This window comes from Lithobates pipiens, unplaced genomic scaffold, assembly GCF_037356315.1.
Source record: "Lithobates pipiens isolate NorthernLeopardFrog02 unplaced genomic scaffold, aLitPip1_a1.2 Scaffold_25, whole genome shotgun sequence".
NCBI lineage: Eukaryota > Metazoa > Chordata > Amphibia > Anura > Ranidae > Lithobates > Lithobates pipiens.
In genome coordinates this window covers 30792513-30819206 of record NW_027507787.1, presented here as the reverse complement: position 1 = coordinate 30819206, position 26694 = coordinate 30792513, and the positions used below count along the sequence as shown (strand labels likewise).

At 41.6% G+C, this 26694-nt stretch overlaps 1 long non-coding RNA gene across 1 annotated transcript; it reads right to left on the bottom strand.

Annotated features, from left to right (window-relative positions):
• Positions 1-6326: 6326 nt before the first annotated feature.
• Positions 6327-6876, bottom strand: LOC143929864 (uncharacterized). The gene is made up of 3 exons (XR_013262611.1): positions 6796-6876; positions 6554-6684; positions 6327-6464 (listed from the first exon to the last, which is right to left on the bottom strand). It is a non-coding gene; the product is annotated as an uncharacterized LOC143929864 (long non-coding RNA).
• Positions 6877-26694: the final 19818 nt, after the last annotated feature.

The following is a 26694-nucleotide window of genomic DNA, read 5'->3' as shown; positions in this document are numbered from 1 at the left end:
GGGGACACAGGTGATGCGCATGTGTGGTGATTATACACCGCCCATTGAGAGCAATTTGGGGAAAATAAAAGTCAGTTTGTCTTGCCTAGTGACCAGGTCCATGATTAAGTCAATTTTATGACGAAACATGTCGGATTTTGGCTACTAGGCGAATGAGAGAGGTACATATAGGATGCTGAACATCTTACATTGATCCTTGTAAAGCGGCAGTACAGTTAAGGAGCGGTGAGAGACTATACATCATTCCCGCATATCCTGGGTCCGCCGTGACCACCTATGCTTCAGTATGAGTTATTCAAGAGTGCTGTGACTTTTTACATTTGGCGTGTTTATTCATCCTTTAATGTGAGTGCAATGTGAGAGGTTTTTTTTCACTTTCAAAAGGTTTATTAGAAAAGTTGCGGTACATAACAAATTGAATAGAACAATAATGTGTACAGCTTTTATGGTACATAATCTGTCATTAAAACAATAAATCAATGAGAGGTTTTTTATGTGTGATTAAAAAGTTTTATACTGTATCACGCTATGGAAGCAAATCTTTTCTTTGTTGCATGAGAGTATCCATGGGAACAGCCGTGGCATCTATGGGAACAGCCGTGGCGTCTATGAGAACAGCCGTGGCACCAGCCCTGCATTCCGAATTGGAAATTTGGATATCCCATTTAAACCCTGTAAAGGGGAAAAGCACATCCAGTCAAACACGAAAGTGTGAGGCATATACAGCGGGTGAGTGTAATAACATAAGGGGAGAGGAGTCACATCTAGAGCGGTGTGGTGGAGGAGTGTAGATGTAATCTGCTGTTTATTCAAGAAACACTGGTTAAACGTTTTTTCACTGTTTCTTCACTATTTCATTATTTGGATTATGATCTGAAGATTCAACGTATGGACTATGATTTTACTGGGATACATTATATTATGTTCTCAGGAACTTTCACAGTGGTGATGGTAACAATGTTTTTAGGAAGTGGACATTGTCTGATAGAACTTGAAACAATTCATTTGATTCTCGTTATTTGTTTATTTATCTTTAGTGTTGAATAATATTTAGTCACAGGGTGATTTATCTCAACAGATTGTATATATTTGCCATCACTATTCATCTGGTGACATGCACTATACAATAATTTGTGTTAATTGATTTCGATACAAGTTATTAATTCTTTTTTTCTATTTTTGTATTTTTGTATGCACAGGGCAGGGTTTGCACAGTGTAGTAACATTTAGTAATTCATGTTCACTGGACTGGGTCTATAGTATTCAATATTTTTGAATTCACTGGTGTGGATTTATATTCAGCGCTGCTTATTCTATTGTTTAGATAAGGATTATTGTACATAAAATGTGAGTTTACATCATTGCTCTTTTTTTAATTATAGTTGTCATACAGTCTGCACCCAGAGGCGCCTCCTTCTTCTTGTTTTTTTTTAGTGTCTTGGGAAAATGGGTTCTGTTTCCACCGGACGGGGGCTGTGAGGGTGGACTTCTCTACATACCCCTTTTCTCCTCCCTTTCTTCCCCTTCTCCCCCCCCCCCCCATCCTGTTCTTGCATTGCTGTTGAGCATATTGTGTCCACATTTGCTATTGTGCACTATTTATGGACTTCCTCATTTTTATCCACACATATTACACATAACAGACTTGGTATTTCTATGCTCTTCTAGCATTTTGTTGTTTATATTACTTTATATTGGATTACTGCGTTAGCTCTTTGCGACAATTACTTGTTTGGGATATTTACATTCCCTGTGATAACAATAAAAGGGATGAAAAAAAAAATGAAAGGAGCAGTGTAAAAATAAAATAAAAACGCAAAATACCGTATTTATATATAACACGCACTTTTTTCCCCTTAAAATCAGGGGAAAATCGTGGGTGCTTGTTATACGCCGATCCTCCGCGATTTCTGATCAATTTTTGGGCTCTGGGCAGCTTTCAGCCACCTTGGGCCCTTCTCGCGGCTTTTGCCCGCCTTCGGCCCTTCTCGGCGGCTTTCGGCCGCCTTCCGCCCTTCTCGGTGGCCAGAAACCGCAGAGAAGGGCCGAGAGCGGCCGAAAGCCGCCGAGTACGGCCGAAGGCGGCCAAGAGCCGTCGAGTACGGCCGAAGGCGGCCGAACTACCGGGCGCCGCCGAGATACACAGGACATCTCGGCGGCGCCATTTTTAAAAATAAAAGCCGACATCACTGAGTGGACAACGATGCACGAGACTGCAATGACGGACAGGCTGCATGACAGACAGGCTGCATGACAAGGCTAAAATGATGGACAGGCTGCATGACGGACAGGCTGCATGACAAGGCTGCAATGACAGACAGGCTGCATGACAAGGCTACAATGACAAGGCTGCAATGATGGACAGGCTGCATGACAAGGCTGCAATGATGGACAGGCTGCATGACAAGGCTGCAATGATGGACAGGCTGCATGACAAGGACACTGACAAATGACAAATGACACTGTCAAGGCTTCAGATGGACACTGATAAGACTGCATTGATGGGCATTTAAATGTACGTTTTTTTTCCTTAAATTTCCCTCCTAAAAGTTTTTTTTCCTTAAAATTCCCTCCTAAACTTGGGGTGCGTGTTATATGCCGGTGCGTGTTATACGCTGATAAATACGGTAAATAATAATAAGAAACAAATTAAAGCACCCCTGTCCCCCCCCATGCTTGCGCACAAAGGTGAAGCATAGGTCTTTTGTCATATGTAAAGAAAAATTGCACCATGCATGTGAGGTATCACAGCAAACATCAGATCAAGGGCAGTAATTATAGCAGTAAACTCTCTCTGTAAATTTAAAGAGGTAACCTGTAAAGGCTTTTAAAAATGTATGTAGTTTGTCGCTGTGGCACAGGTGTGTGCAATTTTAAACCATGACGTGTTTGGTACCTATCTACTTGGCATAAGATCATCTTTTATATTTTACCAAACATTTCAGCAATATAGTTTGTTTTTTGGCATTTATATTACAAAAAGTGTTTTACTTCCCAAAAACTTGCGTTTGGAAAATCACTGCGCAAATACTGTGTGCAAAAAAAAATTGCAACACCCACAATTTTAATCTTTAGGACCTCTGCTTTAAAAAAAAACAAACATATACAGGTCCTTCTCAAAAAATTAGCATATTGTGATAAAGTTCATTATTTTCTGTAATGTACTGATAAACATTAGACTTTCATATATTTTAGATTCATTACACACAACTGAAGTAGTTCAAGCCTTTTCTTGTTTTAATATTGATGATTTTGGCATACAGCTCATGAAAACCCAAAATTCCTATCTCAAAAAATTAGCATATCATGAAAAGGTTCTCTAAACAAGCTGTTAACCTAATCATCTGAATCAACTAATTAACTCTAAACACCTGCAAAAGATTCCTGAGGCTTTTAAAAACTCCCAGCCTGGTTCATTACTCAAAATCGCAATCATGGGTAAGACTGCCGACCTGACTGCTGTCCAGAAGGCCATCATTGACACCCTCAAGCAAGAGGGTAAGACACAGAAAGAAATTTCTGAACGAATAGGCTGTTCCCAGAGTGCTGTATCAAGGCACCTCAGTGGGAAGTCTGTGGGAAGGAAAAAGTGTGGCAGAAAACGCTGCACAACGAGAAGAGGTGACCGGACCCTGAAGAAGATTGTGGAGAAGGACCGATTCCAGACCTTGGAGGACCTGCGGAAGCAGTGGACTGAGTCTGGAGTAGAAACATCCAGAGCCACCGTGAACAGGCGTGTGCAGGAAATGGGCTACAGGTGCCGCATTCCCCAGGTCAAGCCACTTTTGAACCAGAAACAGCGGCAGAAGCGCATGACCTGGGCTACAGAGAAGCAGCACTGGACTGTTGCTCAGTGGTCCAAAGTACTTTTTTCGTATGAAAGCAAATTTTGCATGTCATTCGGAAATCAAGGTGCCAGAGTCTGGAGGAAGACTGGGGAGAGGGAAATGCCAAAATGCCTGAGGTCCAGTGTCAAGTACCCACAGTCAGTGATGGTCTGGGGTGCCATGTCAGCTGCTGGTGTTGGTCCTCTGTGTTTTATCAAGGGCAGGGTCAATGCAGCTAGCTATCAGATTTTGGAGCGCTTCATGCTTCCATCTGCTGAAAAGCTTTATGGAGATGAAGATTTCATTTTTCAGCACGACCTGGCACCTGCTCTCAGTGCCAAAACCACTGGTAAATGGTTTACTGACCATGGTATTACTGTGCTCAATTGGCCTGCCAACTCTCCTGACCTGAACCCCATAGAGAATCTGTGGGATATTGGGAAGAGAAAGTTGAGAGACGCAAGACCCAACACTCTGGATGAGCTTAAGGCCGCTATCGAAGCATCCTGGGCCTCCATAACACCTCAGCAGTGCCACAGGCTGGTTGCCTCCATGCCACGCCGCATTGAAGCAGTCATTTCTGCAAAAGGATTCCTGACCAAGTATTGAGTGCATAACTGAACATAATTATTTGAAGGTTGAATTTTTTTGTATTAAAAACACTTTTCTTTTATTGGTCGGATGAAATATGCTAATTTTTTGAGATAGGATTTTTGGGTTTTCAGGAGCTGTATGCCAAAATCATCAATATTAAAACAAGAAAAGGCTTGAACTACTTCAGTTGTGTGTAATGAATCTAAAATATATGAAAGTCTAATGTTTATCAGTACATTACAGAAAATAATGAACTTTATCACAATATGCTAATTTTTTGAGAAGGACCTGTAATGTTTGGGGGTTCAAACTAATTTTCTAGCAAAAAAATATTTTTTTTTTAATGTAAAAAAGTAAGATAAGCACAAAACTCCCCAAATTACCCCTTTTTGGAAAATAGACACCCCAAGCTATTTGCTGATAAGCATGTTGAGACCATGGAATATTTTATGTTTTGCCATGAGTTTCTGGAAAATTACCAATTTTTTTTATATTTTTTTAACACAAATTTGTCACTTAAAGGATATCTTGCCCACACGTGGCATGTATGGTGATACCACATGTGTGAGACTTTTTGGCAGTGAGATCTGCAAAATACTCACCATACATCTTAGCAAATACCTTTCCGAAAAAGGGTAATTTGGGGGAGTTTTGTGCTATCTTGACATTTCTGGGCCTCAGAAACTGTGATAGGTAGTGAAATGAGCAATTTACGCCCTCTGAAATCCTGAAAGCGGTGATTGGTTTTCGACACTCGTACGCAGCTAGGCTCCCAAAAAGTCTCTCACATGTGGTATCCTTATATGCAGAAGAAGAAGCAGAATGTATTTTGGGGTATAATTACACAGTGACAACTTTGTGTGAATTAGTTTTTTGTTTTTTTTGTCAATTTTCAATCAAAAATATTCAATGGGCTCAATATGCCTCTCAGAAAATTCCTTGGGGTGTCCACTTTCCAAAAAGAGGTTATTTTGGGGGGGTTGTACTGTCCTGCCATTCTAGCACTTCAAGAAATTCAGTCATAAACTAAGAGCTAAAAATTCCTGTAAATATACCATAGTTTGTAGATGCTATAATTTTAGCGCAAACCTATAAATGTACACTTATTCTGTATTTTTTTGTTTATATCGAAAAAAATAACAAAAATTCCAGTGATGATCAAATACCAGAAAAAAGAATGCTCTATTTGTGGGAAAAAAAGGATGCAAGTTCTCTATTTGTGGGAAAAAAAGGACACAAATTTAGTTTGGGTACAGCATTACATGACCGCGCAATTACTAGTTAAATTAGTGCAAAAAGTGCTCTGGTCAGGAAAGGGGTAAAACATTCCGGGGCTGAAGTGGTTAAGGACTCTAGCTGGTAGATGTAAAAAACAGATGTAAAACGAATGTAAACCTGATGATAAACTGATGAAAAACTGCTGTAAACGTCATCCGTTTTTTGCTTTGAAAACTGTTTAAATGAATGTTCAATACAAAACAAGATGAAGGGATCAAACTATAAGACACCACATCCCAAATATAAAGGATTTGAAAAAACAGGGCTAAGAGGTAACAAACCTCGGGACTTTTGAGGTGTCAAATATAAAGGTCTAACCACCAAAGGTAAAAAATAAAAGAACTTTATTACAAAATAGTAAAAACATGAGAAAAAAAACACAATAGTGCATCCATAACATAGGATAAATTAATCAAGCATGTGTGTACAAGGCACTACCACTCCCGACATGTTTCACTCAATAGAGTTTCTATAGGAGATTGATGGTGTGACTCTTTTGTATGCTGAAATAACAAAATACAGTAAGTAACATCTCATGAATGCAGGACCAAACAACATTCATAGAGAATTGTACCAAACGTTGAAAATACAAGGACATAGAAACAGATGGTCAAAAATGGAAACCGGTCTCACCACATATTGCTTAAAATCCACAGATGGATGAGGATAATAAAAAATAGAAAATTGATTAAGGAGTAGGGACAACCAATCAACTAGCAGAGCCGTCTAAATTGCTTGCAGAGAAGGGCAATACAGGTACTAAATCTATAAAGAGATAAATAATTACATAATATTCAATAAAGTGGCCAAACTGGGAGAAAGGGAAAGAAACACCCCACTTTACCAATGGTTACCTTTAGGTGGGTTCAAAAGTTGAATCAGTCGCTATATTAGATTTAAGCAGCTTGCTGGTCTATGATGGAATGAATAAGGAGCATCACAGGCACCGGCGTATAAGTGAACGCTAGATAGTTGCCAAGTGCACCTAAGTAAAAGAAAAACACTCACAATGTTGTTCTATAATAAAGGAGCCCTCCCCAAAGTATTGAGAGTGCCTAGAATGTAGAGTGAAATACAGCCCATAGAGAGGTCTTACCCAAAGGTTTGTAAAGTATGGTTCCACGAGTATGGCAGGGGATATCCACAAATCCCTAATGCGGCTGTCCCTGACAGACTGTGAAGGCAGAGTATGACTGCCTAATATTGACCTCCTCTGACTCGGTGGCATCTGACGTCACCGCCGAGTCGTGGGAATGCTGAATGCGCACGCATTGGGAGAAGCCGACCGCGCATGCTCCAAAGACAGCCTGCGCGTCATCGGAGCGTGGCCGCCATCTTGCAAGCTCCCCTGCCCGCATCAAGATGTAAAGGGGGCAGGAACCACAATGAGGAGATAGACGGGCCCGAAGGTAAGGCCCATCCCCATTATCTGGACAGGAGTACACAGGAATGCGGCCGGGCAAAAACCAAAACCCTAAAGTGAGGCACATCCACGGCCGAGTGATTGATTAGCACTTTGGCCAGTGGGGTGCCCCAGGCGCCCATACAAGCACTGAGAACAGCTATGGCTGGCAGCGAAATGAAGTCATTCTTAAATCACAAATTGCCATTAGAGATTAACTTCAAATAAATGCAAAAGAAATTGCAAAAAAATAGCAGTAACATCTGCAGAATTCCTAGACACATCTAATTCAAAAATAAAAAGCAATGTGGAGAGACATCTGGCTCAATCATCTTGAACCATCTGTTTGTACATAACAAAAGTAAACCAAATTGAATAGCATTTGATTACAAAGTACATTATACATAGATTAGGCAGAAAAAATTGCAAATACAAAAGAAAATAATAAGAATGAAAATAATAATGATAATAAAAAATGTATTGAAAAAAAAAAGGGGGAAAAAGGAAAGATGTGTGATCACAAAAAAGATTTAAAACTCAGGGCATCATTGAGGCCGTGGGGCATAAGGGCACCAAGGCCAAAGGTCCACCGCGCCTCTCGTTGTAATAAAATGCGGTCATTATCGCCTCCTCTGTCGCCTGGAGGCACATATTCTAGAGCAAAAAAATGCATTAGGGTATCATCAAAATTGTGATATAAGCCCATATTTTTTCTTCCTACGTACTAGAGAAACGTGGTCCTTAATTCGGTGGAAAAAAGGGCATTTGGTTTTGCCAATGTAGAAGGTGTCACAGCTGCAGATTATAATATAAACTATTCCCACCCACTAACAGGTAGCCAGAAATTTAGGTCTATACAATCTACCATTGGGCAACAAAATATGCTTAGATGCATATATATATAGTGACAGAAATTGCACTTATGACAAGGTTTAGTGCCATAAGATTTTGTCTGAACAGGCGACAAAGGGGCATAATGACTATACACCAGCGTGTCTCTTAGAGACTTGGATCTCCTGAAAGTGATCTCTGGGTGATCTCCCAGATGTTTAGAAACATTCGGGTCCCCTTTAAGGAGATACCAATATTTTTTAAAAATGTTTCTCACTTGGTGTTGAAGCGTGTGATTATTCTAATCCCAGGGTTGGATCTAGTGATTTTCTTTCCATGGATCAGAGCAGATCTATCTCGCTGCTTAGCTTTGAGATAGAACCTCTTCAAACCTTTTTTACTGTATCCCCGAAGTCGCAGACGTGACTGGAGTTCCTTTGCCTCAGATTCAAATTGAGTCTCTTCACTGCAGTTTCTTTTAAGTCAGAGGTATTGGCCATAAGGTACACTGGTTACCAATGGAGCCGGATGAGAACTAGTTTTGTTACTTCTTAGCCCGTTTTTTTCAAATCCTGATTAAATGAATGGGCTCCATGTGAAAGAGGCCTCAGTCTGCTGTTTTCAATAGAACTAGCTGTCCTGCATGTGTAGCAGTTATAGGGTTGAGACAAACCATTTAACACCGATGAATGCTTACAATGGTCAGCTTTTATTTATGTAAAACCTTTATCCCAAAAAGGAAAAATACTGTTGTTGTAACTGCTTATAGGAAAGTGTTAGTTGGAGTTTGGCTTCAATTTGTTGTGTATTTAAATCTACTAGTACATCTAATGCCACTTACACATGACCGGTTTTCCCATTGGAATAAACTCTGAAGGTTTTTTTGACTGAGTTCCGACAGAGTTTAGCTGAAACTGTCGTGCGTACACATGATCACACCAAAGTCCGATCGTTAAGAACGCGGTGACGTACAACATGTACGAAGGGACCTCGAAAAAGGAAGTTCAATAGCCAGTAGCCAATAGCCTCCGTCTTGTATTTGCTTCTGAGAATGCGTCATTTTTGGTCTGTCGGAAACAGCATACAAACAGTTTTCCGGATAGGAATTGGTTCCGTCGGAAAGATTTAAAATGTTCTATTTCTAAGTCCGTCAGAATGAGGCATACACACGATCGGAATATACGATGAAAAGATTCCGTCTGACTTTTTCTGTCGGACATTCTGCTCGTGTGTACGCGGCATAACACTCCTCTCCCTCCAGACTGACAATGCTACTGTCCAAATGTTTCTCTGTTTCTCCTTCATCCAGAGTTTAGATTCTAATACAGGAGGTGTGTTGTTGACCAGATCACCAGGTAAAACGGAGAGGAAAAAGACAAAAAAAAGAAAACGAATGCAGCTGCCACATCAAAAGAATGGTAAGCTGCAATATAATACATTATAGGTTTAGGTTTAATCTACTTAATGCTGAAAATTACTGTCTATTGCTCTCAGCCTCCTCCAAGTCTCTAACGTCCTTTTTCTTGCTGCTGTTAACAGACGTCCTGTTGCTTTCCCACCTAAGCATTTTTTAGCTTGAAGCTACAAAACACTCAAACTTAAAAAAAATCATTGTTTTCTTTGGTACCTGAGTGCACAAATGGTGTGAACAGACATCATAGAGAACAAATGTTTTTTTTTTAAGTTTGAAAGCTTTGTAATTTGAAGCTACACAATGCTTTTATTTTATTTTTTGTTTGAATTATAATTCAATTTGTTATATGTTTTGTTATATTTCCTATATTTTTGGATGCATAGAATGCTCTTTTTGGTTAAGTTCTATTGTCAGATACCATGTTTAATTGTATTTGTTTTCTTTTTTTAAGGCATAATAAAAAAAATTGTGTAGAATAATACTTGGCTATGTCAGAACATATTTATATATACATATATATATATATATATATATATATATATATATATACAGGCCTTTCTATGATGTATATTTTTCATGAATGCTTTGAGAAGAACCAAAGCCATCTTGTTAAGGAGTTGTTCTTTTTAGAGGTTAATTTGAGCTCACTGTCTTTAAAGGGGTTGTACAGGTTTGTTTTTTATTTTCTAAATAGGTTCCGTTAAGCTAGTGCATTGTTGGTTCACTTACCTTTTCCTTCGATTTCCCTTCTAAATGTTTTTTTCTTTGTTTTCTTTGTCTGATTTTCACGCTTCCTGTTCCTCCTCAGTAAGCTGTTCTGGCTGACTAAACACCGCTGGGATGATGGATGATTCAGACAAAGAAAAAAAACATTTAGAAGGGAAATTGAAGGAAAGGGTAAGTGAACCAACAATGCACTAGCTTAAAGAAACCTATTTAGAAAATAAAAAACAAATCTTTACAACCCCTTTAAAGAAGACATTGTTTTTCTGTCTTACATGGAGGTTGTATAAGTCTTGTGTCTGTACCACCTTCCTAGACCATAAATTGAACACTTAGGCAAGATAAGGGAACATGAGCTTTACAGACCTAATTGGTATTTCCAGAATTAAGCAACAGAGACAAGAGGGCTTATTCACATTTCCTCTCATATTGTATTTTAAATAATGTTTTCTTTTATAATATGTTTATAGTATATATGTGTTAGTTATTCATTTATAAACCTGTCCACATATACTGCAAGTGTAGGTCCTATGAAGAATTTGTTAATGAATAATTTTTTAGGCTAGGGCCGCGTACACACGGGCGGACTGTCCGCCCAACTAGGTTCGTCAAACAGTTTGACAAACAGTCCGTTCAAAATTAGCATGAACGGACTTGACCACACACGACGAACGAACAGTCCGCTGAAAACTTGCGCGATGACGTGAACGGCACGTACGACGGGACGAGAAATTCGGCGTCCGATACACTGCAATGCAACCTTCGCCGTGTAAATTCTTTCTGAGCATGCGCGAGACTTAGTTTGCCGAACAAGCCTACACACGAGCGGACTGTCCGCTCAAACCAAGTTTCAGCGGACAGTCTTACGGAAATTCCGAAAAACTTTGTTCGTCAGACTGTCCGCTGAAACTGTCCGCTGAAGCCCACACACGAGCGGACTGTCCGCTGAAACACTGTTCAGCGGACAAAGTTGGACGAACAGTCCGCCCGTGTGTACGCGGCCTAAGAGTTATATTCTGGTGACTTCACATTCTAGGAATGTACAAACCAGCACAACTAATTGTGTGGGTACATTTTCTCATAGTCATATATTTTAAGAAGCGCCAGGATGGCTGGGGATAGTGACACTTAATTGTCAACCATTACACAATTAATGGTGTTTTGCTAAGCCAAGGTCAGAAGGTCATGCCAATCACATTTAAGGTGAATTTTAAATTTCTGATACAACACTGCCCCTAAGTGGCTAAAATTGGTAATTCTTCAAAATGTGATTGGCTGGGGTTGCCATGGTGATGTGGAAGATCCATCGTCATATGACATCATGAAATTATAATAAATGAAATACACACCCACTTTTAGGATGAGATAAAAATAGCTACAGACCACAGATCTGGAGGCTGATGGGAGAGAGAGATCAGAAGATGGCTGGATGATTCCATCTCTATAGAGCCTGAAGGAAAGATCTCCAGGGAGCTTGCTGTAGCTCCCTAAAAGACAGATAGATGTAGGGAGGTTGGAAGTGATCCCTCTGGGGGACTCATCATCGCCTAGCTGAAGCTTCTTAAGCTTGGTAAAGTATTGATCTTTGCATATTATACCTTTTTAGGTAATTGAATTGTTTGGCTGAGAATAATGTTTGACTAATCCAATCTATTGTTAGTTCTGTTTTGGAGTGAAAGGAATTCTAACTGCAGTATGAATTTGTTTTGCTTCTAAAACAAGGGAGATACATAAATGCTGATATCTCCCTATACTGACTTAAAAGTGTCAGAATTGGATTGGTTATAGTATGTGTTAAACCATTAATTCATTCTAAATTTAACAGAAGCCTTGATCAAATTATCAAGCGGTGCACAATATAACAATTTTGTTTGTGCATTTAAGAGTATAAGGAAGTCTGTTTGAGAGAGATCACATCACATAGTTTAAGATAACAGATTGTTTACATAAGCCCGTGCAGTCACGGAAGTTATTCACAAGAAGTACCAAGTCTCAAATATACCCAGTTATTCAAGAATTGATGTGTGGTATTTTGTTTTAGAGCTTGAATAGAAATGTAAATGATCTGTTTCATCATTTATCTGATATGTAGAAGCATACATTTATCATTTTATTTGTTTTATCACGAAATATACCTGATATTATTTGCACTGTATTTTAAGTAAATAAATAGATATTTTTAAGCAACAACATTTGTATCACTCGTCTTCAAAATAGCACGGATAAACAAACTTAAATTTCTTGTTTGTATTGTTAGAAAATTGTAAATCTCTCAAATAAAAGATTTGCATATTTTCATATTTACAATACTATTTTAATATTTCAGTATAAACAGTATAATGACAGCTATGTGTTTTCAAAAAGAAAGGAAAAAAGCTGCGCCAAAAGATAAAAAAAATACAAAAAAATAAACCCTTATGAAATAGTTATGTGTTTTACTTCAAATTACAGTTTGGGAGTAAGCAGTTACATTTAAAAAAATACAATGTAAACTTAACAAGGGACACCAAAATAGTTATATCTTTGATCTTAAAAACTACAGGATAATTGTGTTGTGGTAACTTGCCCAAAAAAAGCAAAGAAAAAAAAAGCATAATAATATTATTCTTGATATCACTAGAAAAAAAAAGCCTTTGAAATGTGTTTGCAATAACTCCATTAGTATCACCAGCAAAGCAGCTTCATTATTATCCCATTAAAGAAGAAGAGAATGTGCGCTGCATTTCGAGGTTTCATAATTTTCCACGTCACGAATGTTAATTCTCCATTACGAATGCTAGTTTACAAGACCGACCGATTCTGGCTTATTCTTGCTTCCGAGCATGCATGTTTGTACTTTGGACTTTTGTCCGACAGACTTGTACACACTCTCGGAAATCCGACAACTGACATTTGTCCGCGGAAAATTTTAAAACCTGCTATCCAACATTTGTCCATGGAAAATCTGACAACAATTGTCCGATGGAGCGTACAAACGGTCGGATTTTCCACCAACAGCATGACATCACACATTTCCCATCGGAAAATTGTGTGTACGCGGCTTAAGACTGTCCAAAACTCACAATTACTTAAGGAGAAGATTGCCCTCTAATTGCTATGTGCTAATCATTTTGGAGTATCCCATACCATAAACCCTCTCCTGTTAGGCCTCTTTCACATGGGCTTTCCAATCAGGTCCGCCTGTCAGTTTTTCAGGTGGAGCTGATCGGACCCTCCATTCACTCCTATGGAGCGGCGGATGTCAGCGGTGACATGTCCGCTGACACCAGCTGTTATCCGATCTGATCCTGTCCCTGAAATCCATACGGATGGGGACCCTATTTTCTATCTGTCTGGCGGATCGGATGGGATCAGATGAAAAACAGACAGATGGTCCATTTTCATCCAATCTCCCCATAGAGGAGAGCGGGGCTCTGACAGGTCCATCTCAGCACAGTGAGTGGATGCAGATCTGTCATCCACCTGCTCAGCGGGGATAAATGGATCGATCCTCCGCTGAGAGGACTGCCTGTGTGAAAGGACCATTATGTCGCATACACATGATCGGAATTTTGATCGGAAAAAGCTATGATGGCTTTTCTGACGGAATTCCGTTCAAGCTTGTCTTGCGTACACATGGTCACACCAAATTCTGACCGTCAAGAATGCAGTGATGCACAACACATACGGCGGGACTAGAAAAAGGAAGTTCAATAGCCACTACGCCACCCTTTGGACTCCTTCTGCTAATCTCGTGTTAGTAGAAGTTTGGGGAGGGACGAATCGTGCTTTTCAGACTCATGCTTTTTCAGAACGTTTTACTGCTGTTCAGTTTGTGCTTGTGAATTTGTATCGTATCTGGTTTTCAGTGCGTGTAGTCAGTTTGTATCTGTTTTTCAGTGCGTTCTTGTCCACTCGTTACTGATTTTCAACTTGCTCTTCACAGGCCTTGCTGTTCTTCAGTGCGTTCTGTTTAGTTCGTTCTGACCAGCTGACCGTTTTGAAGCCATGTTGCAGTTACGTACTCATCGTACAGTTCGTGCTGTGCGGGGGCTTGGTGTTGGGGTTCTTACTTTGAGTTCATAGACCAAGAATTGGTTACTCCAGCCTGACCAATTCTCTCATATGCCTTTGCTGCGTGAGATCCAGGAGAATAAACCTGATGATTTCAGGAATTATCTCCGGATGACGGACTCCGTTTTTCATTGTCTTTTGGCTTTGCTGTCTCCTTATATTAGCAGGCAGGACACCTGCATGTGGCAAGCCATCACTCCCGAGCAGAGGCTAGTCGCCACGTTGCAGTACTTGGCGACTGGGAGAAGTCTGTAGGACCTCAAGATCTTGATAGGCATCTCCCCCCAGGCTCTGGGGATCATTCCAGAGACCTGTTCTGCCATCAATCAGGTCCAGCAGAAGGACTATATTAGGGTAAGTTTTATCCTTTATTAACATCACATTATATATATTTAATGTTTGCTAATGTATTGTATTTATTTCATTGTTCCCTAATTACCATGATTGGAATATGCTGTGAATGTCCCCTTTATCCTTATGCATGCTGGATTTTTTTAATGCTCCTTTTTTGGCCTACATGCATATTTGCCTTCAAAGCATGCTATCCTGGGCCCATACACACCTATAACCTAGTCCCTTAACAATGTATTTTGTCAGCTCCATTGTAGTGCTTTACCCTAAACACCCCCTAAAATGTGTACAAATGTTATGTGTGTGCTTAAATTAATGCAGAGTGCCAGTGGCTTTTTTTGGGGTCCCAAAATCATTTGGAACCCTCCCTCCCCCCAACCGCTAAGTCAACCAATACCAATAATCTATCTGCTGCCTTTGCCAAATCCATACACACTATACCTACCTCTTTTGTGGTCAGATTTAGGGATGATTTCCCCAAAGCTTGTAGTGCAAGGGCCTGCTTTCAAATGCTAAAAATGTGCTTCCATACAGTGTGTATTTTTAATTTTTGTATTATGAAACTTCTTACCTGTCCAGTGGGCTGCCAATAGTGTAAGTAAGGAGGGGCTGGTCAAATTAACACACATTATGCATTCAGCTCTCAATGAAGTGGAGAGGGTTACCTGTCCAAAACATCCCTCCCCCCTAAAATTTTTAGAATGGGCCATCGGGGGGGTGGGGGGAGCAATCTGATAAGTAGACCTTATATTTTTGTCTTTAAAGAGTCGTTCGAATAAAATGTTATATGTTATGCCGATGTTGGCCAAGAATCTTTGTATCTAATCTGCTTGCAATGTTATATGCAAAATTACTAATATTTTTTTTTATGGTTTGACTCCATAGTTTCCTTCAAAGCCACAGGAATGGCAGACTGTGGCATCCCATTTTGCCAACCGTTGGGACTTTCCCAACTGTGGAGAGGCAATTGATGGGAAACACATGCTGGCGTCAGAATCATAGTATTTTCTATTTATTAACATTCAATTTGCAACAGTCATGAGCTGAAAATTGTGCGTGATTGGTGAAGCAAAAATTAAAACTATGTCCCGTTTTCATACACAGGAAGACCTCAGCCAGGACGAAGCTCTGGAATGTGGCAGACAGGAGGAGGCAGGGCCCTGTAGCCTCACCCAATCCCAGGTGCCTCCCCTCCGCCTTACAACAAAAAGGCCCAGGAAGGGGAGTAATGTGGAGGAGGCAGCACAGGGCCTCATTAAGAAAGATAATGCGGCCCTGAAAAGCTCCCTCCCCCGATGCTGAAGAGACCTATGGCTGCTCTGTAGCTGCTAAATTGCAGCAAATGGAGGAGGGCCAGCGCCTCAGGTGTGAGAAATTTATTTTTGAGCCCATTCAGAAGGGGTTGAGTGGTGAAATAAGTGATAACATGCACTTATGTGCGCTTGCCCATCCTCCTCCTCCTGCTTCTACTCCTGCCACAAGTCCACCTCCAGAGCCACAGCCTCCAAGGAAGGCTGCAAGGAAGGCTGCAGGGAAGCGTGGACAGAAGGCTGCAGCAAAGACAAGAAAGTGATGGCCTGGGTTCAGTCTGGTCTGACAGAAGACGCAGTTGTTGTAGTGCCACAGCCTGGGGACATATATGTCATCTGCTACTGTTCCCGATCTCTGGGTGTCCTGGACCAGATTGTGCTCCCCATGATATCAATTTCTCAAGCTAACAATGTATTTTTTCCAAAAAGTTGATGTGTGCCCTTGGATAGAAAGGCTTTGCAAATTCCAACAGTTTCTCCAGCATTTCCTTCCTCTTTATTTTGTCATGAGCCAGAATAAATGGAGATTTTTTTATCTGAAAATACTTACCTATGTTTTTCTTCAAAAAGGACAGTTTGTGAGTAGGCAAGTACATTTCAAAAATACAAGGTCAAATTAACAAGGGACACCAACACCAACCTCCTTGAGTTAAAAAAATACAAGATAATAATAGTGTTGTGGTAACTTGACACACAAAACGAGAATATATTATGGAGATCACCAGAAATAAAAATGCAGACCTTGATAAAAAACGAATAAAAAAACAAACAAAACATTATTATGGAGACAAATTTTTTTTTAGATTATTCTTGAGATCACGAGAAATAATAAAGAAGTTTGTGAGAACTCTGTGTGAATATGAGCAGCAAACCAACTTCATTCTTCTAGCATTCTAAAGAAGAGAATGCGCTGCATTAAACTATTTTTAAAAATGTCAGCGTGACGAATGTGCCATCTCCATTACGAACAGTAGTTTTACCAGACTGAGCGCTTCCATCTCCTACTTGAATCTGAGCATGCGTGAGTTTTTGCACTTCGGAATTGCATACACACTAATGGATTTTCGGATAGGAACTTTTTCCGATCTAAAACTTGAGAACATGCTCTCAATCTTTTGCTGGCCGAAAATTCCCCCAGCAAAAGTCGGATGGAGCATAAACGCAATCACATTTTCCGACCAAAGGCTCTCATCGGACTTTTGCTGGTGGAATTTCTGATCGTACGGGGTATTAGAGTTTCTTCAAGCAATAAATCTTAAAAAGTAATTTCCTAGACTGTGTTATTAGAGCAGGTGTGAATAGTCTGGTACTTGTGGGGATGGGCAGCCTCTCTACTATTAGTGAAAAACCAGTTATTAACAGTGGCATTCAACGATTTTGCATTGCTGGAGTCAGCATCTTCTGCCCAGTTTCTTCCAGGTGTCAGGCTGCTGCCAGACTGTATGGGATGACACCACTCCTGTGCATGTGCAGTAGTCAATCATCCTGGCACACCCGCTCTGTGCCAGAGCAGCTCAGTGCAGCTCAGTGTACATTCTAAAGAAGACTGCAAGCAGGCAGGTAGGTTTATTTTATTGCAGAAGCAAAATTGGGATTGATTTACTAAAACTGGAGAGTGCAGAATCTGCTGCTGCTCTGCACAGAAACCAATCAGCTTCCATGTTTTATTGTCAAAGCTTAATTGAACAAACTGAAGTTAGAAGCGGATTGGCTACCATGCAAAACTGCACTAGATTTTGCACTCTCCAGTTTTAGTAAATCGACCCCATTGCAGGCCTCTTCTGCAATAAAACACCAGCCTGCTCACAGTTTTTAAAAAGGAGATTTTAGTTCTACTTTGAGTAGTGGATGCGTATGGGATGTGGGATGTATGTGAGTATTTAAAAGAGCAACACAAGCGCATTCGCTGTATATTAAAACATTGATGCCTGTTTGTTGGTTCTAACACCCCCCACCACCACCACCACCACTCTATTCAAATAAAAAAGTTTGTCATGTAGTTACATTTTAAAGCCCGACACTGGTCAGCAGGGGTTAAAGGGAATCTGTGGTCAATACAAGCAATAAATATGATTGACAATCCAATATAAGATTACTTGAAAAATCGAAGTTCATGTTGTGAGTGTTGTCTGTCTGTTGGCCAACTCTTTTTACAACTTCTGGGATTCCCTGCATGCTTTGTAGCTTCTCCTCCATAGTTTACCATCAATTTCTAAGGGCTACATACAGTGGTGAAGCTAGACGTTCTTTCACCCAAGGAAAAAAACTCAGTTCCGCACCCCCCTCACCCTAGTACTGAAACAAGTTCATTCAGTGCCCAGGGCAAAGATGGCAACTACCAAAAATGCCTTAACAGGCCCCTGGTGTCTGATTTTTGAGACACAAAAAGGGACTGAGGACAGATTCCCTAGTCCAGTGGCGAAACTACCAGGGTTGCAGCAGTCGCACTTGCGACTAGGCTTTGGCATTCCACCACTGTGGGGGGCCCCAGAACCTGGCATCTCCCCTGCACGTCCTGCTGTCAGTTCACTATGCAGTAGAGGGGTGGGAGGAGTCGAACGGCAGCTCTGTGGCGCCTGTGAGCCGTGGGATCTCCCTCTGGCTATCAGTTCACTTCCCTCTACAGTGGTGAGGGGAGGGGCCTCCATAGTTGCCAACTGTCCCGATCTGGGGAGATCCCAACCTCCTCCCCATCAGAGGATCAGGCGGTGCTCGGGTGCACATGCTCCTACTCCTGCAGAACATGCCTGATGCGGAGCCTGCTAAGGCTTGCATTTTGATTGGGCTGGACTCAGGGAGGGGTGTGGCCAGCCTCGAAGGTGATGGTCCACCTTCTGGTGCAAGGCTCAAGCTGCATGGAGAGACCCTGTGAGAGACTGGAGCAGACAGTGGAGGATTTCAAGTAAATGTGCAGCAGGTTGAGCTTCTCTTAAATTAACAGATCTGGAAAGTAGCAAAGTGTGAGCTTATGGAGATGCTGAGGCCCCCTGGATTTCAGTTAAGGGTGGAGGTGTGCATGCACACCTTCACCCTTAATTAAAATAGGGGGAACCTCAGTGCAGCCAGTGCAACACTATGTTGTCAGTGATCAAGATTACAGATTTCATTGATTATTATTGTCACTAGGACATTAGGCTGCCAATGGAGATGTTCCTAATATGTATGAAGATGTAAAAAATTGCTAAAGTCACCATATATACTATGATTGCTATTTTATTTATTACCGTAATGTGAATGTGGATATTTATTTGGGTTTATTATTATAGTTTATAGTAAACTACAATAATAAATCCAAATAAATATCTGTATGTTCACATTACCATGAAAGTAATATAAAAGTACCGTCACAGTATACTGTATATGGTCACTTTAGCAATCTTTCACATCTTCATGCATATTGTGATAATATCTCAAATGGCATCCTAATGTCCTAGTGATAATAATAATAGAGACATGCAGTATTATCACTAGCCTTCGGCACTCAGAGAATGTACTCCAAATCTCTCATGGGTTTTTCTGGGTTCCAAGCGATGTGACCACTAAAGCTACTGCAGCATCTATCCCCGCCATTCACCACATGTCACAAAAGTTAAACAATAAACTTTAGAGACAAGAAAGCTTCCGACAACACATAAATATGTTAACTTCTTGTAGAACTACACCCATGTTAAATGAATGCCCTGTCCCTAATTAAAGTACATGTGCCACTTACAGTGGCTTTCTGGATATACAAGCAAAAAGGTGTCCCTAGAAACTTTTTTTAAATGTTGGAAACTATGGGGGCCTCCGACCCGGGCAGGTATTGGCATCAGTAAACAAGTGAGTCACTCTGCTTGTACACTGAAGCCAATGCCTGGCTGGGTCCGAAGCCCCTCCCCTCTCCACTGTATAGACTCAGGAAGTGAACTTCAAGCCGGAGGGAGATCCCCCAGCTCGCAATGGAAATAAAGGGCCCTGGATGAGTGGCAAGGGCCCCAGGACAGGGTCAGGGGGGGCCCTTCATAGTTTCTTTCACCGGGGCCCAAAAGGTTCTAATTATATCTCTGCCCCAGTCTCTTTCCCTCATCCCTAGGCTGCACTGGACAGTGAATGAATGGGAAGTGCTCTTGCTGAGCAACTTCCTGTTCATTCACAAACTGAAGCATAGTAAACACAACTCTGTTCATTCACAAAAAGAAGGGACTGGTAAATAGCATATTTACTTGCTACTTCACTTACAGAGTGCTGGGTTCAGGGGTGCACTGTGTACAGAGTGCAGGTTTCAGGGGTGCGCTGTGTACAGCATGCAGGTTTTAGGGGTGTGCTGTGTACAGAGTGCAAGGTTTAGTGGGTGCACTGTGTACAGAATACAGGGTTTAGGGAGGCGCTGAATACAGAGTGCAGGGTTAAGGGTTTTGGTGTGTACAGAGTGCAGTGTTTAGGGGTGCACTGCATACAGAGTGCAGGGTTTAGGGGTGCACTACGTGCAGAGTGCAGGGTTAAGGGGTACACTACGTACAGAGTGCAGGGTTAAGGGGTGCACTACGTACAGAGTGCAGGGTTTAGGGGTGCGCTGTGTACAGAGCGCAAGGTTTAGGGGTGCACTGCGTGAAAGGTGCAGGGCTTAGGAGTGCGCTGTGCACAGAATGCAGGACTTTGAGGTGCACTATGCACAGTATGAAACAGCTGATACAATAGGCGGGAAAAGAAGAAGCCTAATAAGGCAGGAAAGACAGAAAGTCCCAGGCTACCAGGCAATAGCTGTGCAGTCAGTGCTCCAGCCCCGTACTCCTCTGGTCCCGCCACTCCCCCCCACCCATGCTCTTCTGTTCCCCCCCCATAGGGCTTCCCTCCTCTTCTCCTGCTGGCAGGCTGGCTGTGCAGTAAGCAGGCAGGCTGAATAAAGGCATAGTCCTCAGCATGGAGAAGTTCAGCATGATCGGAAAGATGGCCACAAACTAGTTGCAACATAAGCCTCCTGGGCAATTGTTCCCCTCATCTTTTCTTCCCCCGCTCTCCATCCTGCTGCTGCTGCGTCAGGGAATCTATTCAGGATGGAGAGCGGGGGAAAGAAAGACCAGGAGAACGAGTGTAGAGGAGGGTTATGTTGCAACCATTTTGTGTCCGTCTTACCGATCATGCTGAACTTCTCCATGCTGAGGATTATGCCTGCCTACTGTACAGCCAGTTGGCGGGAGGAGGGGAGCACTGCACGGGGACCAGAGGAGTATGGGGTCAGACAGCTTAAGAAGAAGGGGTATAGACAGGAGTGACAGTTGGGGCTGCATACTGGTACCAATCACTGTATTTTCTTCCTGCAGCAGCTGAATGCTGGTGGGAGGAGGAGGGGAGAAGAAGGCTTTCAGCTGCTGCAGGAGGATCAATATCAGTTGCGGCACCCTCTCAATGCTGCGCTCTGGTCACATGCTCCCCTCCCCTCCAGTTTTTCCACTGGCTACATATCCCATGGTACCTTCTCATAAAAGCAGTGATTCCTGTACTGACTCTCAGAATCTCTATAGTTCAGAAGGCAGGCTCTGTGATAGTTTAAATGCTTGTTAATTCTAGGGATGGAGGAATAATCTGTAATGCCTAAAACTGTAGTAAACCATTTTTTCTTAAAATTATTTACATAATGTACTACATGGCAGCATAGTAAGGCAGACTTTTTAAATGGAGCCTTACAGCTTTAGAGCGCTGAGCTGTCCCTATTCCCATGCTTACATTTTAATTTCTTCATTCTGGGTTTGAGCTGTTCAGTTTTTGAATGACTAAACTGCGATGACATCATTCTCATGCATGTGCACAGAAGTCATAACTGCAGCATGGCACTTTTTGCATTCAGGGACCATAGTACAATGCATAGTACACTGTGCATGCACAGTGACATCATCAGCTGGGGCCATTGTGAATATGTCCTAAATGGTACAAATTTAGAAGACATTCATGATACCATCACGCAGGAATTATTATTAAAGCGGAGCTCTAGACTCCTTCAGAAAAAAATTAAAAGTCAACAGCTACAAAAACTGTAGCTGCTGAGTTTTAATACTAGGGCCAGGAATCCAGGAGCAGTGGCATTGCTAGGGGGTGGCTACTGGGGCTATAGCCCCAAATCAAGGCCCATAGCCCCGAGTCTCTAGGGCAGGGGTCAGCAACCCGTGACCCTCAGGCCGCACCCACCCCCGCAACTGCTGAATGCGGGCACCCGGCCCTCAGACATTTTTGCTACTGTCCTCTTCATTGGACAGCAGTGAGCGACCATTATCACAGGGCTGGATGGGGGAGGGAACTGCTGGAGTTAACTTTTTACATTAAATAGCAGGTGATTGGTTGCCAGGTGATCCTAGCAACCAATCACCAGCCTGTTAATGTGAAAAGTTAACTTCAGTAGTTCCTGCCCCCATCCAGCCCTGTGATTTAGATCTCTGCTGCTCTGCTTGCTGTACACAGGAGTAAGGTATGAGAGTTCTACATATAAAGTGTGTGTTTGTGGGGTGGGGTGCAGGGGGCACTACAGTGGGGGGTGCAGGGGACAGAGAACACTACAGTAGGGTGTGCAGGGGACAGAGGATACTACAGTGGGGGGTGCAGGGGACAGTGGACACCACAGTGGAGGTGCAGGGGACAGAGAACACTACAGTGGGGGGTGCAGGGGACAGAGGACACTACAGTGGTCGGTGCAGGGGACAGAGGTCACTACAGGGGTGGTGCAGGGGACAAAGGACACTACAGTTGGGGGGTGCACTGGTGAGGCTATATTACTTGGCACTGGTGAGGCTATATTGCTGGGCACTGGTGAGGCTGCATAGATGGGCACAGCTGAGCCCTGCATTCTTTATGTAGTTCACTCTTGAGCCCTGGGGCTCTCTGGTGACCCTGATGTAAGAAAGGGGATCTCTAGGGACCCTGATGTAAGGGGGAGGCTCTCTGGGGACCCTTATGTAAGGGAGGTGGGCTCTCTGGGGACCCTGATGTAAGTGGAGGGGCTTTGTGGGGTCCCTGGTGTAATGTGAGATTCACACTCAGATATGTAACAATATTTTATATATATATATATATATATATATATATATATATATATATATATATATATATATATATATATATATAATTCATGTGTATGCCTGCCCAAGCATATGACTTTCCTTACTTCACTGCTTCCAATGGCTCTAGCCCCAGATCTTTTGTAGACCTAGCATTGCTCCTGTCCAGCAGTGTCCTCAACTGAGCCAATTTTCCAATCGGCTATCGAGTGCGGCCATCGCCATCTTAATTAAGCAAAGCACTCTGCGCTTTGTAAATAGGCCAGCTGTGGGGGAAGGAGGGGGGCTGAAATTCCACCTCAGTTCGGCACGAAAAACGGAGCTGGAAGTGGGAATGGGTATCTATCAAAACCACTTACCCGCCCCCCCACAAGGTGCCAAATGTGACGGGGGGGGGGGGAGGCAGACAAGCGAAGCTTCCCCTTTTGTGTGGAGCCCCACTCTAACTTACATGTAGTTTTAAAGTGATTGTAAAGCTTATGTTTTTCTAATTAAAATAACAAATATGTTATACTTACCTTCTCTGTGCAATGGTTTTGCACAAAGCAGCCCAGGTCTTTCTCTTTTGGGGGTCCCCCACTGGTGCTCCCGGCTCCCCCCTCCCTGCCGAGTGCACCCAAGTTGCTTGCTATTTGCTATGGGGGCACTCATGTGTGCTTACTCTCGGGCCCCGCTCTATTTGTCCATAAGACACACTCTGGCTCCTCGTCACTGGCTCTGATTGACAGCAGTGGGAGACTCAGCTCTAGTTCACTTGGCTGGATCAAGATCAGGCGCAGGTAAGTATTTGGGGTGGCTGCGGGGGAAGTTGCATGTAGAAGTTTTTTTAACCTTACTGCATAGAATTTAGTAAAGTAAAAACAACCTTCTGCCTTTACAACCACTTAAAAGAGAAGTATTGGAATGCTTTTTTTTTTTTTTTTTTTGGAATAGTACTTACCTAGGTGGTCAGCTTTAAGACTGAGATCCAAGCGATCAAACACCACTGGTTACTTGGTTCTCAGGGCTCCCTGAGCAGAGAGTCACTGTTAGTCACAGGCTCTCTGCTCCGCACCCCCCCGCTCATCGGAGTGCTGAGCTCTAATCTGTCTGTTGCCTATTAAATAACAAATAATGAATAATAAAAGAATTGCAATAAGTGTCACTACCACGGCCAAAGTGTTTCTACACGTATACTGTAACTAACACTCTTTGTTAATTTAGTATTTCAGCAGCCTTTTACATCAGTGTTACAATACATATGTTGACAATGCAGCTAACTGTTTGACTTGTTCTTTCAGGTCAGGTCAGGTCTTCCATCTCACTCATGCTGCTTGGACCAGCTGCATCTTCTACCACCTCATTCTGTGTTTATTCTAAAGACATATGAAGTCCTAGGAACTTGTTTGCATAGCTTAGTAATCAAATGTTACTATTTGAAGTTTACTTTTTATGAATACAATTTCCCTATTTGCATTATTATATTATTATATCCTGTTTTCTTAATTCTATATGCACAAAAGTAACATTAATAAATGGGAGTGCACTGCTCCAAAGTAATGATCTCTCCTAAGAACAGCTGTCTCTGCAATCAGGCAGGATGCTGGCTCTGTTTGCAACAGAGATAATGGAAGAAATAGAACACTGAATAGCCGCACTCCAAAAAAGTTCACCTTTATTAAAAAATGTATATCAAAACATCACAGGGCAATACAGACTAACTGCACAGCTCTGACGCGTTTCACACCAGCTATGGTGCTTAGTGACTAACCACCATAGCTGGTGTGAAACACGGTGAGCTTTTTTGGAGTGCGACTATCCAGCGTTCTATTTCTAACATTAATAAATGCATTGGTTCCTGAAACTATATTATAACAGACAGTTTTGTTGGACAGACTAATCTGGCCATAGATGACTTCATTTTTCGATAAGCCAGCAAACTTTTTATTGAAATACTTCCCATGGTGTTGTTGTAAGAAAAGCCCATGGGGAACTCCTTTTTTTTTCTTTTTTCAAATATAGTTACGGGGTGTGAAGCTAGCTAAAATCCATGTTTGTGTGGCTTTCCTTGGCAGACTGAAAAAAAACCTGAATTGATTCTCCCATCCACACAAGAGAGGGAGATGGGGAATCCTTCCCACTGTACTATTGTATTTTAACAGCGTGACTCCTCCACTGTCAGAATACACTGTGCAAACAAAAATTTACCAACAGTCCTGTTTTAGAGGAGTTGATTATTAGATTGACTCCTCTTGTACAGGAATGGCCATAAATGGATCAAAATGTGGCCTGTCCCTGCTCAACGGACCACATTTGTATCCATCTATGGCCATTCCCGTACAAGAGAAGTCAATCTAATGATAAACTCCTCTCAAACAGGACTGTTGGTAAATTTCATTTGCCCAGTTCAGCATGGATAGGCCTCATTTTGATCCATCTATGGCAAACTTAGTGGTCCTTTACAGGAGTGGCAACAGAGTGATATAAACAAGTGGTTGAGCCATGGTTTCAACCGCCCAGCTAAATTCCACCATGGCAGTCTAATTGGGCTGTACACATCTATAGTTGCACCAATAGAAATTGGTTGTTCACAATTACTAATTCTTTGAAATGTTCAAAACTAAACATATACAAAAATGTGTGTTTAGCAATTTAAGGTCTAACTCCATGTTTGTTCAGTTGCATTTTTATTGCAATATTTCCTGCTCCCTCCTCCTTCCAATCTTTTATGCACATGTAAACAGCACGGTCTGTTAGTGAGATAATATCTTTCCGATTGCACAGACACGCATTAAAAATCTTCCCAGCTAGGAGCTCTAACTTGGAAGGGCCATAAGATTGTATAGAGTTCAGAGCACATGCACAGGACAGACCAGGATTTTTTAACGGCAGGCTGTGCAATCTAGTCATTGATATTTAGCTGGATTGGGGGATGATAAGGTAGAAGGGCTATGATGTGTACAGGTACACTTAACCCCAGCCTACACTTTTTTCCATATCTTGCATAGATATGAAAGAGATTCATTTCTGTTGGCTAAAATGGATTTCTATGTACCTGCAGGGGAGGTTTCTTGTTGTCGCAGCCATTATCTCGACAGGAAGTAAGGGAAAATTGTCTTAGTAAAGTCATAGCCAATAATTTAAACCAGACCCATTCTCCATTTTACTAAAAATGTTGTTATTGCTGTTATAGATTATAAATTGTTATAAATTGTTATAAATGTTAATTAATTTACTTTAATATTTTAAGTACCTTACTTCATTTTCATTAGTTCTTAAAACACACATTTAACATTTACAAAAACAATGTATAATATTGAGTAATCTAGACAAAACTTTTAAAGTATGTGAATTTCCATATTCTAATTGAGTTGCATTTACTTACAAAATTATCTTTACATTTGACTGAAATAGCAGGACGCATATTTGCCAGACGTGCAACCGCACAAGTTTTGATGCTGTATATTTTAGTTTGTCTTTTGGAACTTTGAAAGCCTGCACAAGGCAGCTCCCATATGCTTGAGGCACATCGGGACAAAAGTGCACCACCAATGACAAGAATTTTTCCAAGTCATTACAAAGCCACGCAATGTCATTGAAAGGTAAGAGTGAACATTGAAGAAATTATCATTCACATGCTTTAAATGTTGCTTAACATACCATCCAAAATGTTTATTTTATTTGCAGATTAATATATTTATACTAAATGGACATCCGTCCGTTGTATACACCTATTTAGATAACTGGCTTGTGCACACGCAAAGTTTGCACTTACTGCATTCTGCAGAACACAACCAAGATGCAGGGCGAGGGACTGCCAGCTGTTAAGCTTAAAAACGATTTTGTGCCACAAAAATGAATGTTTCAGCCGGTTCGGTTTTTGAGATATTGGAATTCTAATTCAAAT